Source organism: Schistocerca serialis, chromosome 1 (genome assembly GCF_023864345.2).
Source record: "Schistocerca serialis cubense isolate TAMUIC-IGC-003099 chromosome 1, iqSchSeri2.2, whole genome shotgun sequence".
NCBI lineage: Eukaryota > Metazoa > Arthropoda > Insecta > Orthoptera > Acrididae > Schistocerca > Schistocerca serialis.
The window spans coordinates 924,059,296-924,068,555 of NC_064638.1; the positions used below are offsets into that span (position 1 = coordinate 924,059,296).

General features: G+C 45.4%; 1 pseudogene; it reads left to right on the forward strand.

The window, feature by feature from the left end:
- The first annotated feature begins 7,371 nt into the window (after positions 1 to 7,371).
- Positions 7,372 to 7,489, forward strand: LOC126428806 (5S ribosomal RNA; annotated as a pseudogene).
- The last annotated feature ends 1,771 nt before the right edge of the window (positions 7,490 to 9,260 follow it).

Here is a 9,260-nt window from a genome sequence, read left to right on the forward strand (position 1 = left end):
GTGGTTGCAAAGATGGATCTCGCCATGGACGTCGGGAGTGAAGTTGCGCATCATGCAGCCTATTGCGCACAGTTTGGCTGCACGATAAGCGTTATTCAACATGATGGCGTTGCTGTCTGAGTCCCTTCGAGCCTTAATCCGTAGGTATAGATCATCCACTGCAGTAGTAGACCTTGGGCGGCCTGAGTGAGGCATGTCATCGACAGTTCATGTCTGTCTGTATCTCCTCCATGTCTGAACAACATCGCTTTGGTTCACTCCAAGACACCAGGACACTTCCCTTGTTGAGAGCCCTTCCTGACACAAAGTAACAATGCGGACACGATCGAACCACTGTATAGACCGTCTAGGCATTGTTGAACTACAGACAACACGAGCAGTGTACCTCCTTCCTGGTGGAACGACTGGAACTAATGGGCTGTCGGACTCCCTCCGTCTAATGCATGATGGTTTACATCTTTGTGCGGGTTAGGTGACATGTCTCTGCAATCAAAGGGACTGTGTCTGTGATACAATATCCGTAGTCAACGTCTATCTTTAGGAGTTTCGTGGACTGGGGTGATGCCAAACATGTTTTGATATGTGTATTTATTAATTTTTGATGTGTGTATCTTAAACATCAATTGAATTTCTAAAATAGAAACAACAATACTGCGTAACAGATCGCCGACGATTGAGTGTAAGTAATTGATACCGCTAACACATAAATGTAAATGTCGGAAAAGCACGTCATTAAAGGAGAAATATATGTTTTCCACAAGTTTCACTTTTAGGAGCCTTGGGTGATCACGAGGCTCTGACATGCTCGTGGTGCAAGCTTTTCTGAATGCAGGACCTTCCTGCAACGTCGCATCGAGACAAAAGCTCGACTTTGCTGCCATCCGTGGCCACCGCGCGGGTTATACAAAACGACTGGGGTGACGCGGGATGCGGCGTCGGCGGCTTTAAAGGTGCCTGACGCTGGAGTTGGCGTCGAGACGCGCTCTTTAAAGAGATTAATGCGTGTCCCGCACACAGCGGCGTCGCATTCCCCTGCTGCCGCCTCTCTCGCCAGAGAGAACGAATTCTCGTTCTAGCGGCGGGAGGCGCTGTCCTGCGGAATAAAGCGCAACTGTGTCGCTCCAGGGGTACAGTAAGCCGTTGAGGGCCCAGCGCCAGCCTTCGTAACAAGTGGGGAAACGGCGAGTTTGTGTCCAACGGCGCGTGTCTGCCACTCAGCACCTTCAAAATGTCTGTCGTTGTGAGAGTTCGTGTGAAGGCGCTGATGCTCATGTTGGTAAAAATTTTGTTTCACTTAAATAAATGCATCTACTGAACGTAACTGTAAAAAAAACAACAATTTTCGATTATTATGAGTGGCCGTCACATGAAAACCGAACACCTGCCACAACAGAAACATGGAATCGTTCCATTCTAATCACCACACGTGTTAAGACATTTATGTCACTGGGAGACGAGACGATCGGTTCCTGTTTCGTAGAACGTGGTCGATCGTTGACGGGTCCACAACAGCATCCACTTTCCCACTTCCTCGTCCGACTGTAACCGACGTTCACACATCTTTTCTTCAGGTCGCCAAAGATATGAAATTCATACTATAAAATATCAGGGCTGTACGGGGAATGTTACAGTCTTTAACAACCAAATCCCTGAAGCTTGGGCTTCAAAAATGGTTCAAATGGCTCTGAGCACTATGGGACTTAACTCCTGAGGTCATCAGTCCCCTAGAACTTAGAACTACTTAAACCTAACCAACCTAAGGACCTAACACTCATCCATGCCCGAGGCAGGATTCGAACTTGCGACCGTAGCGGTCGCGCGGGTCCAGACTGTAGAGTCTAGAACCGCTCGGCCACACCGGCCGGCCTTTTGCTTCGTTCGATTGGTTGGTGAGGGCAGGAGTGAGGGGGGGCAGGGAAGTGAGAGGAAGGATTACCGTGCACAAAGATGATTTCGTCTGACAGCTTTCCGACAGCCCGAGACTACAAACTTGTTCATACAAGTTCCAGTAATGCCATAATGACTTCCTTCTTCAACTGCAGGGCCCTGGAACCACAATCGGTGCACAACGTTATGAAGACACTTTTCAGAAGCTGCGACGCACCATGAAGTCAGAATGCTCAGGGCTACTGTCGGACGGAAGCATCGTGTTGCACTGTAACGCCCGGCCCCCAGACTGCCAGTCGCACGAATGCTGTGCTTCAGCGATTTAGTTGCGAAACGCTGCAGTATCTCCTTACACCCCGGGTCTTTCACCGAGTGATTTTCACATCTTTGGTGACATGAAGAAAAACATGCATGGACGTCGCTTTCAGTAGGACGAAGAAATGCAAGAGTGGGTGCCGTTGACGATCCGTCAGCGGCCGACCGCGTTCTACGAAACAGGAAATGATCGTCTCGTCTCCCAGCGGGATAAATATCTTAAAGTGTCTGCTGATTACTTTTGAATGCAATCATTCACTTTTCCTGTTGTGGCGAGTGTTCCGTTGTTATTTGACAGCCCCTTTACGTAATACACAGACTTAAATTCATCAACCAAATAAACTGGAATACTTACTGCTTTTCACGGAATCATTATCAGATAGAAATTTGTGTGATAGTGATACGGTGCACATTTCTGAGTGTAGCCATTGGAGAATACTGCAAACAGAACTTGGAAACATGCTCAGTTAATGTCAGGAAACTAAATAATCCCAGCCACTAGTGAATAATAATCCCAGCCACAAGCATAGGGTAGCCTTAGTTTGGAAATAGGTTAGTCGTACTATGCGCAATGCAGTCCTCCGTTGTTTCGGTTTAGCGTCCCTACCTCGATGTTCGTGGCTACAACTATTGATTAAATATGGGTGTGAGATAGATACAAATATGAAAACACAGCACGTTAAAGTATAATAGTAGCAAAAGCACTGTAGTTAACATGCCAGTCAGTGAGCTGTTCGCCAGTGACTGCGAATGTGTGGTTACAAGACTTCAGCAGGAAATTTCTCCTAATTAGTTCAAATCCATATGAACTGCAAACTTTTCGGTTAACTGGGCTAAAATTACATCCATGGCGTACTTTAACGACAATGCAACAGTACTTCAGCTCTCTGTCTGTTACAACTGAGAGTACATTCGTATCTATTAAAGAAGGTGTTCCATGTGACGTGAGTTACAAATTCTTTAAAACATCCCTGGATCGTCTAGCAATCTTGACAAGACTGTAACTCAATGCTGCAGTTCAAATAGTTTTGCTCTGAGCACTATGGAACTTAACATCTGAGGTCATCAGTCCCCTTGAACTTAGAACTACTTAAACCTAACTAACCTAAGGAGATCACACACATCCATGCCCGAGGCAGGATTCGAACCTGCGACCGTAGCGGTCGCGCGGTTCCAGACTGAAGCGCCTAGAACCGCTCGGCCACAGTGGCCGTCAATGCTGCAGTTATCCAAACACATTAACTGGAGGGAAATGCACCTCAATTCTGAGATGACTCCACGCAGGAAAATCTAGAAGATTGAGGTTAGATGACCTTGGAGCCCAAGTTAAGGTCGTTCTCAGCCTAACGATCCCGGAACATATTGGTGCATTACATGTCTAACAGCAGCAGCAAATTATAAATTTTCGCCTGTACCCCACCAAGCGTGTACCACATCCCTAATTATTGGGCGTAGGTGAAATTGGGGCCATATTCGATAGGAACTTAATACATTTATACCTGCTGCAACAATCTTTCATCCTGAAGTCAACAGCGTTTCATAACCATACATTCGCCACATTCTCTTAATCGGCTAGTTTATTACTTATGACCACTGAAATATTTATGCTTCAGCTATCAAATACTTTCCCTCGTCTCACTTTTAATGTTAATTATGATACACCCTATGAACGTATGATGCAAAGCAATTTGTAAGGAGCATGGGAAAATTAACACTGCTGTATCACTACAACGAAGATGAGCTTTCTGACAGGCTGGGCAACTGTAAACCATTTAGTAACTGAGAAGAAAAAGAGGCTAGACACTACAATCTGGTCAGGATCCAGAGAAGGTGTTAGAGATCTTAGGAAAAGGAGAAACTCTTGTAATTGGGTTTGAAGATAGATTTCGTATCAGTGAGATTTTGTTTTTACTGTACCGATTTGTATAGCTCAAAAACACGAGTCAAATAACAGTAGAAAAGCTTTTTCTGCACTGATTTTTATTGCGCACGGGCGCGTTCGTGCTTGTGTGTGTAATTTAAATGATAAAGTGGAATATCATGTGTTATAAAATTATTTATTTCTACGGCTACCGCTAAGAGTTATTAATTCAGAATTGGCGCATGTTTATAAGGAGTATATCTGCTCCATCTCTTTCAACAGGTAAGAAATTCACGACAGAATTGAATGTGATCTTAATTCTCTATGAAACCAGCCACGTGGAGGATGTGGCGCAAGAACTGCAAACACGTATGAAATCATATTCTTGTTTTTATTTTAATCACAATTACATTTGTAATATGAAAGCATTCTGCACTGTTTTCGTCCATATACTAGCTGTCTTCACATACTCTTCATCATATCTGACGTTTGGTAAATAAAGCATTGTTCACCAAGTGCCCCCTACTGCGTATGAAGTACGAACCCGAAAGCTTCCAACAAAATTTCGGAGCTTGTACAGGGATGTTTTCCAGGTATTTTGGTACAAGGAATCCTTGGTCTCCGGTGTGTTCTCACAGAGGAATTATATTCGATTTGACTTTTTAATGCCGTTATATTTTTGTCTGGATTGAAGTGAAAATGTCTACACAGTAGCACAAATGTATACGGTATGCGGGGTGTGTCTGTTCCGTTCATTCACGGTACTTGCCGAAGACAAGAATAAAGTTCATAAAACTCCTAGCTGTCAAGGTTGTGTTCAGTATTGTTCTCTTCTGCCTGGGTTTCGTTTTCCTGACAGTCTTGAATGTATGTTAACAGTGACACACGGCGCTATGAATAGGTTCGCCAATATGCAGTTTACTAAGCGGGGTAGCGCACTGGTAAGCACGCTGGACTCGCGTTCGGGAGGACGACGGTTCAAACCTGAACCCTGCTATCCTAAGTTAGGATTCCCGTGATTTCCCTAAATCGCTTAAGACAAATGCCGGGATGGGTCCTTCGGAAGGGGACGCCTGCTTCTCTTCTCCATCCTTCCGTAACCCGAGGTTGCGTTCCGTTCTAATGACGTCGTTATCGACGGGACGTTACACACTTTTCTCCTCCTCCGATATGCAGTTCGTGTATGGATTCAAAGAATGCAATGGGAGAACGGCACAATAACTCTGTGCTCAGCAGTAACTGGAACTATATTACTGTTGGAGACGCCATGCCACGGATTGCGCCCTCCCCCACCCCCTCCCCCGCCGGAGGTTCGAATCCTCCCTCGGGCATGGGTGTGTGTGTGTTGTTCGTAGCATAAGTAAGATTAATTAGTGTGTAAATCTAGGAACCGATGACCTCAGCAGTTTGGCCCCTTAGGATTTCACAAACATTTGAACTATGTTACGATACTTTTTCATCTGGCGGTTGGTGCATCAGTTTGTATTTTGTATTGTTCATTTTGGTGATTGCATATTATAGGCTATTCGAATGGTGTAAATGTTTTGTTTTCACAAGAAACAAAAGTGACTGATGTCATAAAACGAATAAATTATAATTATGTTACTACTCTGCAGACTAGGGCGTCTTATGCTAAAACACTCACAAAATGTTCCTCAGCAAACACTGTAATTTTGTTGGTGGAGTTCGAGTTCAGCCAGCGGAATCTGAAGCTGGCAAATGTATGATCGATGTACGCACTACACGTAGCAACGGGGAATATCGAAGTGAAAAGTTGACTTTGAATAATTTTATTGTTATTGACTGCACTGTATGAACAATATCATGTTGTTGTTGTTGTTGTGGTTTTCTCTCCGAAGGCTGGTTTGGTGCAGCTCTGCATGCTACCCTACCCTGTGCAAGCCTCTTTATCTCCGGGTAACTACTGCAACCTAAATCCTTCTGAACCTGCTTCCTATATTCATCTCTTAGTCACCCTCTACGACTTTTACCCCCCCCCCCCCCCCATGCTTCCCTCTAGTACTCAATTGTTGACCCCTTGGTGCCTCAGAATGTGTCCTAGCAACCTATCCCTTCTTCTAGTCAGGTTGCACGATTCCAAACAGTCTTTCATAGCAAACGACCAAAAAGTTTCCGTTTTATGGCGCTGTTGCAGCGTATATGCAACGTTGCGCGTCCCCGATGCTGACGTGTAAGCACTGTCATCTAGGCAAGGGGTTAGTGTGTCAATCGTGTCTTTTCAGACGTGCGTACGGTAAATGCAACAACGTGAATATCGTACCGTTTTTATCAAATGTTCCAAACAGGAACAACACGCTGACAGTATTTTCTTGGCTGCCGAAAGATGAACGCAGACAGACATCCACTGAAGAACGAAGACTGTGTGTAGGACAGCATGTCTGTCGAAAACCGTTGTTCTGAAATGGAGTGGCAAGTTCCATGTTGCTTCATGGTAATGAACGTCCCTGTATCGCAAATGTCGTTACGCGAAAGTTGTACCAACTGAAGTGGGAGACATTTTCGAGCACCCACCCTGTAGTCCTGATCTATGCCCATGTGGTCGCTTAAAAATTGCCTTGAATTTTCGATGACTCCTGTCGGACGAGGATGTGAAGCAGGCAGTTACGGACTCCCTTCACGCAGCAGGACGCAGTGTTTTACCAAAAGGGCGTCTTCGACCTAGTGCTCACTGCTATTTTGCCTGATTGGTATACAGATTCTGGACAGTAGGCCTTTGTACGGAAACTTTTTGATCAGCCCTTACATAACGATTTTTTGATGCGTAATAGTAGTTCCGATCAAGATTGGTAAATAATGACGGTTTGTTTTATCAGCAGCTGCTAGAGGTAATCAATTTTTTATTTTATTTTTGTGCGTTATAAGGATTTCACAGAAATTTAGGGCAGCAGTAGGCTTGCATTACAACAATATAGATAGCGACTAAGGCTGATCTTAGCTCAATATGATCACATCTGTGAGCTACTGCTACCGCTGTTTTCAGCTTTTTTGCGTTATAAAGCAAACTATATGTTGGAATGTGCTACATGACCACGTGGCTGACATCCACGAAATTTATAAGTTAGTTGATACAAGTGCGTGAAGTTGAAACCGAACGACAGTTAGGTAATCATTCCTCTGCGAATGTTCGTTGCTAATATAAGAATGACTTTTTTATTTTTATCCTACTATGAATGACAGAACCCTAAGCTCCAGTTTTATGTTACGTGCGTATTAAACGAAAAGAAAGAATTTCTACGATATACACAAATTTGCAAAACATTATTATAACTTACTTAACAGGGTACTGGGCCAACGGCTCTGCCGCAGTGGTAACACCGGTTCCCGTCAGATCACCGAAGTTAAGCGCTGTCGGGCTGGGCTAGCACTTGGATAGGTGACCATCCGGTCTGCTGAGCGCTGTTGGCAAGCGGGGTGCACTCAACCCTTGTGAGGCAAACTGAGGAGCTACTTGCTTGAGAAGTAGCGGCTCCGGTCTCGGAAACTGACATGCGGCCGGGAAAGCGGTGTGCTGACCACATGCCCCTCCATATCCGCATTCAGAGCCGCCTGTGGTCTGAGCTGAGGACGTGAGGATGACACGGCAGCCGGTCGGTTCCTTTGGGCCTTCATGGCCTATTCGGGAAGAGTTTTTTAATAGGGTGCTAGACGGTCTTTGAAACACAAAACAACAGCGATTCTGCGTGGTATGGATTCTAAAAGTCTTCGGTAGGTTTCGGGGCGTATACGCAAACAATTGCGTACTAAAAGATAGCGTAGTTCCTGTAAATTACGCGACGATAGCTAATGGGCGTGATAGCGTCACTGACTGAATCCATCGGGTTTCGATCAGGCTAATTGGTGACCAATAAATGAAAGAGAGTACATTGTAATGCTTCTCAGACCACTGGAGCACGAGTCTGGCCTTGTAAAAAGAAACGTTATCCTGCTGAAAGTTGCATCGCCGTAAGAGAAGACAGTACATATGAAGGAATGCAGGTAGTCTGTAGTAACTTTACCGACCGCGGTGGCCGAGCGGCTCTAGGCACTTCATTCCTAACCGTGTGACTGCTACGGTCGCAGGTTCGAATCCTGCCTCGGGCATGGATGTGCGTGATGTTCTTAGGCTAGTTAGGTTTAAGTAGTTCTAAGTTCAAGGGGACTCATGACCTCAGATGTTTAGTCCCATAGTGCTCAGAGCCGTTTTTCTAGTAACGTTCACGTAATCAACAGATTCCGTGCTTTATGGGTAGCGCCTCTGACTAGCAACCAAAACGTCTAGCGCCTCACATTCGATCCCAGACACTGCTTAAATTCTGAATGAAAAGAATCAGCTGTGGCGGCCGAAGACTTACGGCAGGAAATGTCACCCTCGTTCTACCAAGTGTCTTGTGAAAGAGGGTGGAGGTACGGACAGAGGCTCACGGCACTCTCCTTGCCCTTTGGGTGGGAATCGTTTCGTAAAGGCCGGAAGAATTACCAAAGATAACGGCATGAGGATGCACGAGGCAATGGGAACCACCTCATTAAAAACACATGTTGTTTATCCCCAGGAAATGTGATCTGTAAACGAGACCGTGTCATGACGATCTCTTCACTGCCAAAAGATTCTGGTTTAGACCCTTATTCGGATCTCCTGGATGGGACTGCCAAGGAAGAAAAACCATGAGAAAAAGACCAGATGAGAACGCATGGTCTACGTACTACGAGTCAGAGGAATGTCAGAAGCCTCAGTGAAGTAGGTTCAAATAGCTCTAAGCACTATGGGAATTAACATCTGAGGTCTTCAGTCCCCTAAACTTAGAGCTACTTAAACCTAACTAACCTAAGGACATCACACACAGCTGCCCTGGATTAGCCGAGCGGTCTTAGGCGCTGCAATCATAGACTGTGCGGCTGATCCCGGCGGAGGTTCGAGTCCTCCCTCGGGCATGGGTGTGTGTGTTTGTCCTTCGGATAATTTAGGTTAAGTAGTGTGTAAGCTTAGGGACTGATGACCTTAGCAGTTAAGTCTCATAAGATTTCACACGCATTTGAACATTTTTTTAAACACCACACACATCCCTGCCCGAGGCAGGATTCGAACCTGCGACCGTAGCAGCAGCGCGGTTCCGAACTGAAGCGCCTAGATCCACTTGGCCACAACGGCCGGCACTGAAGTAGGGAAGCTTGAAAATGTGGGTAATGGAACGGCACAATC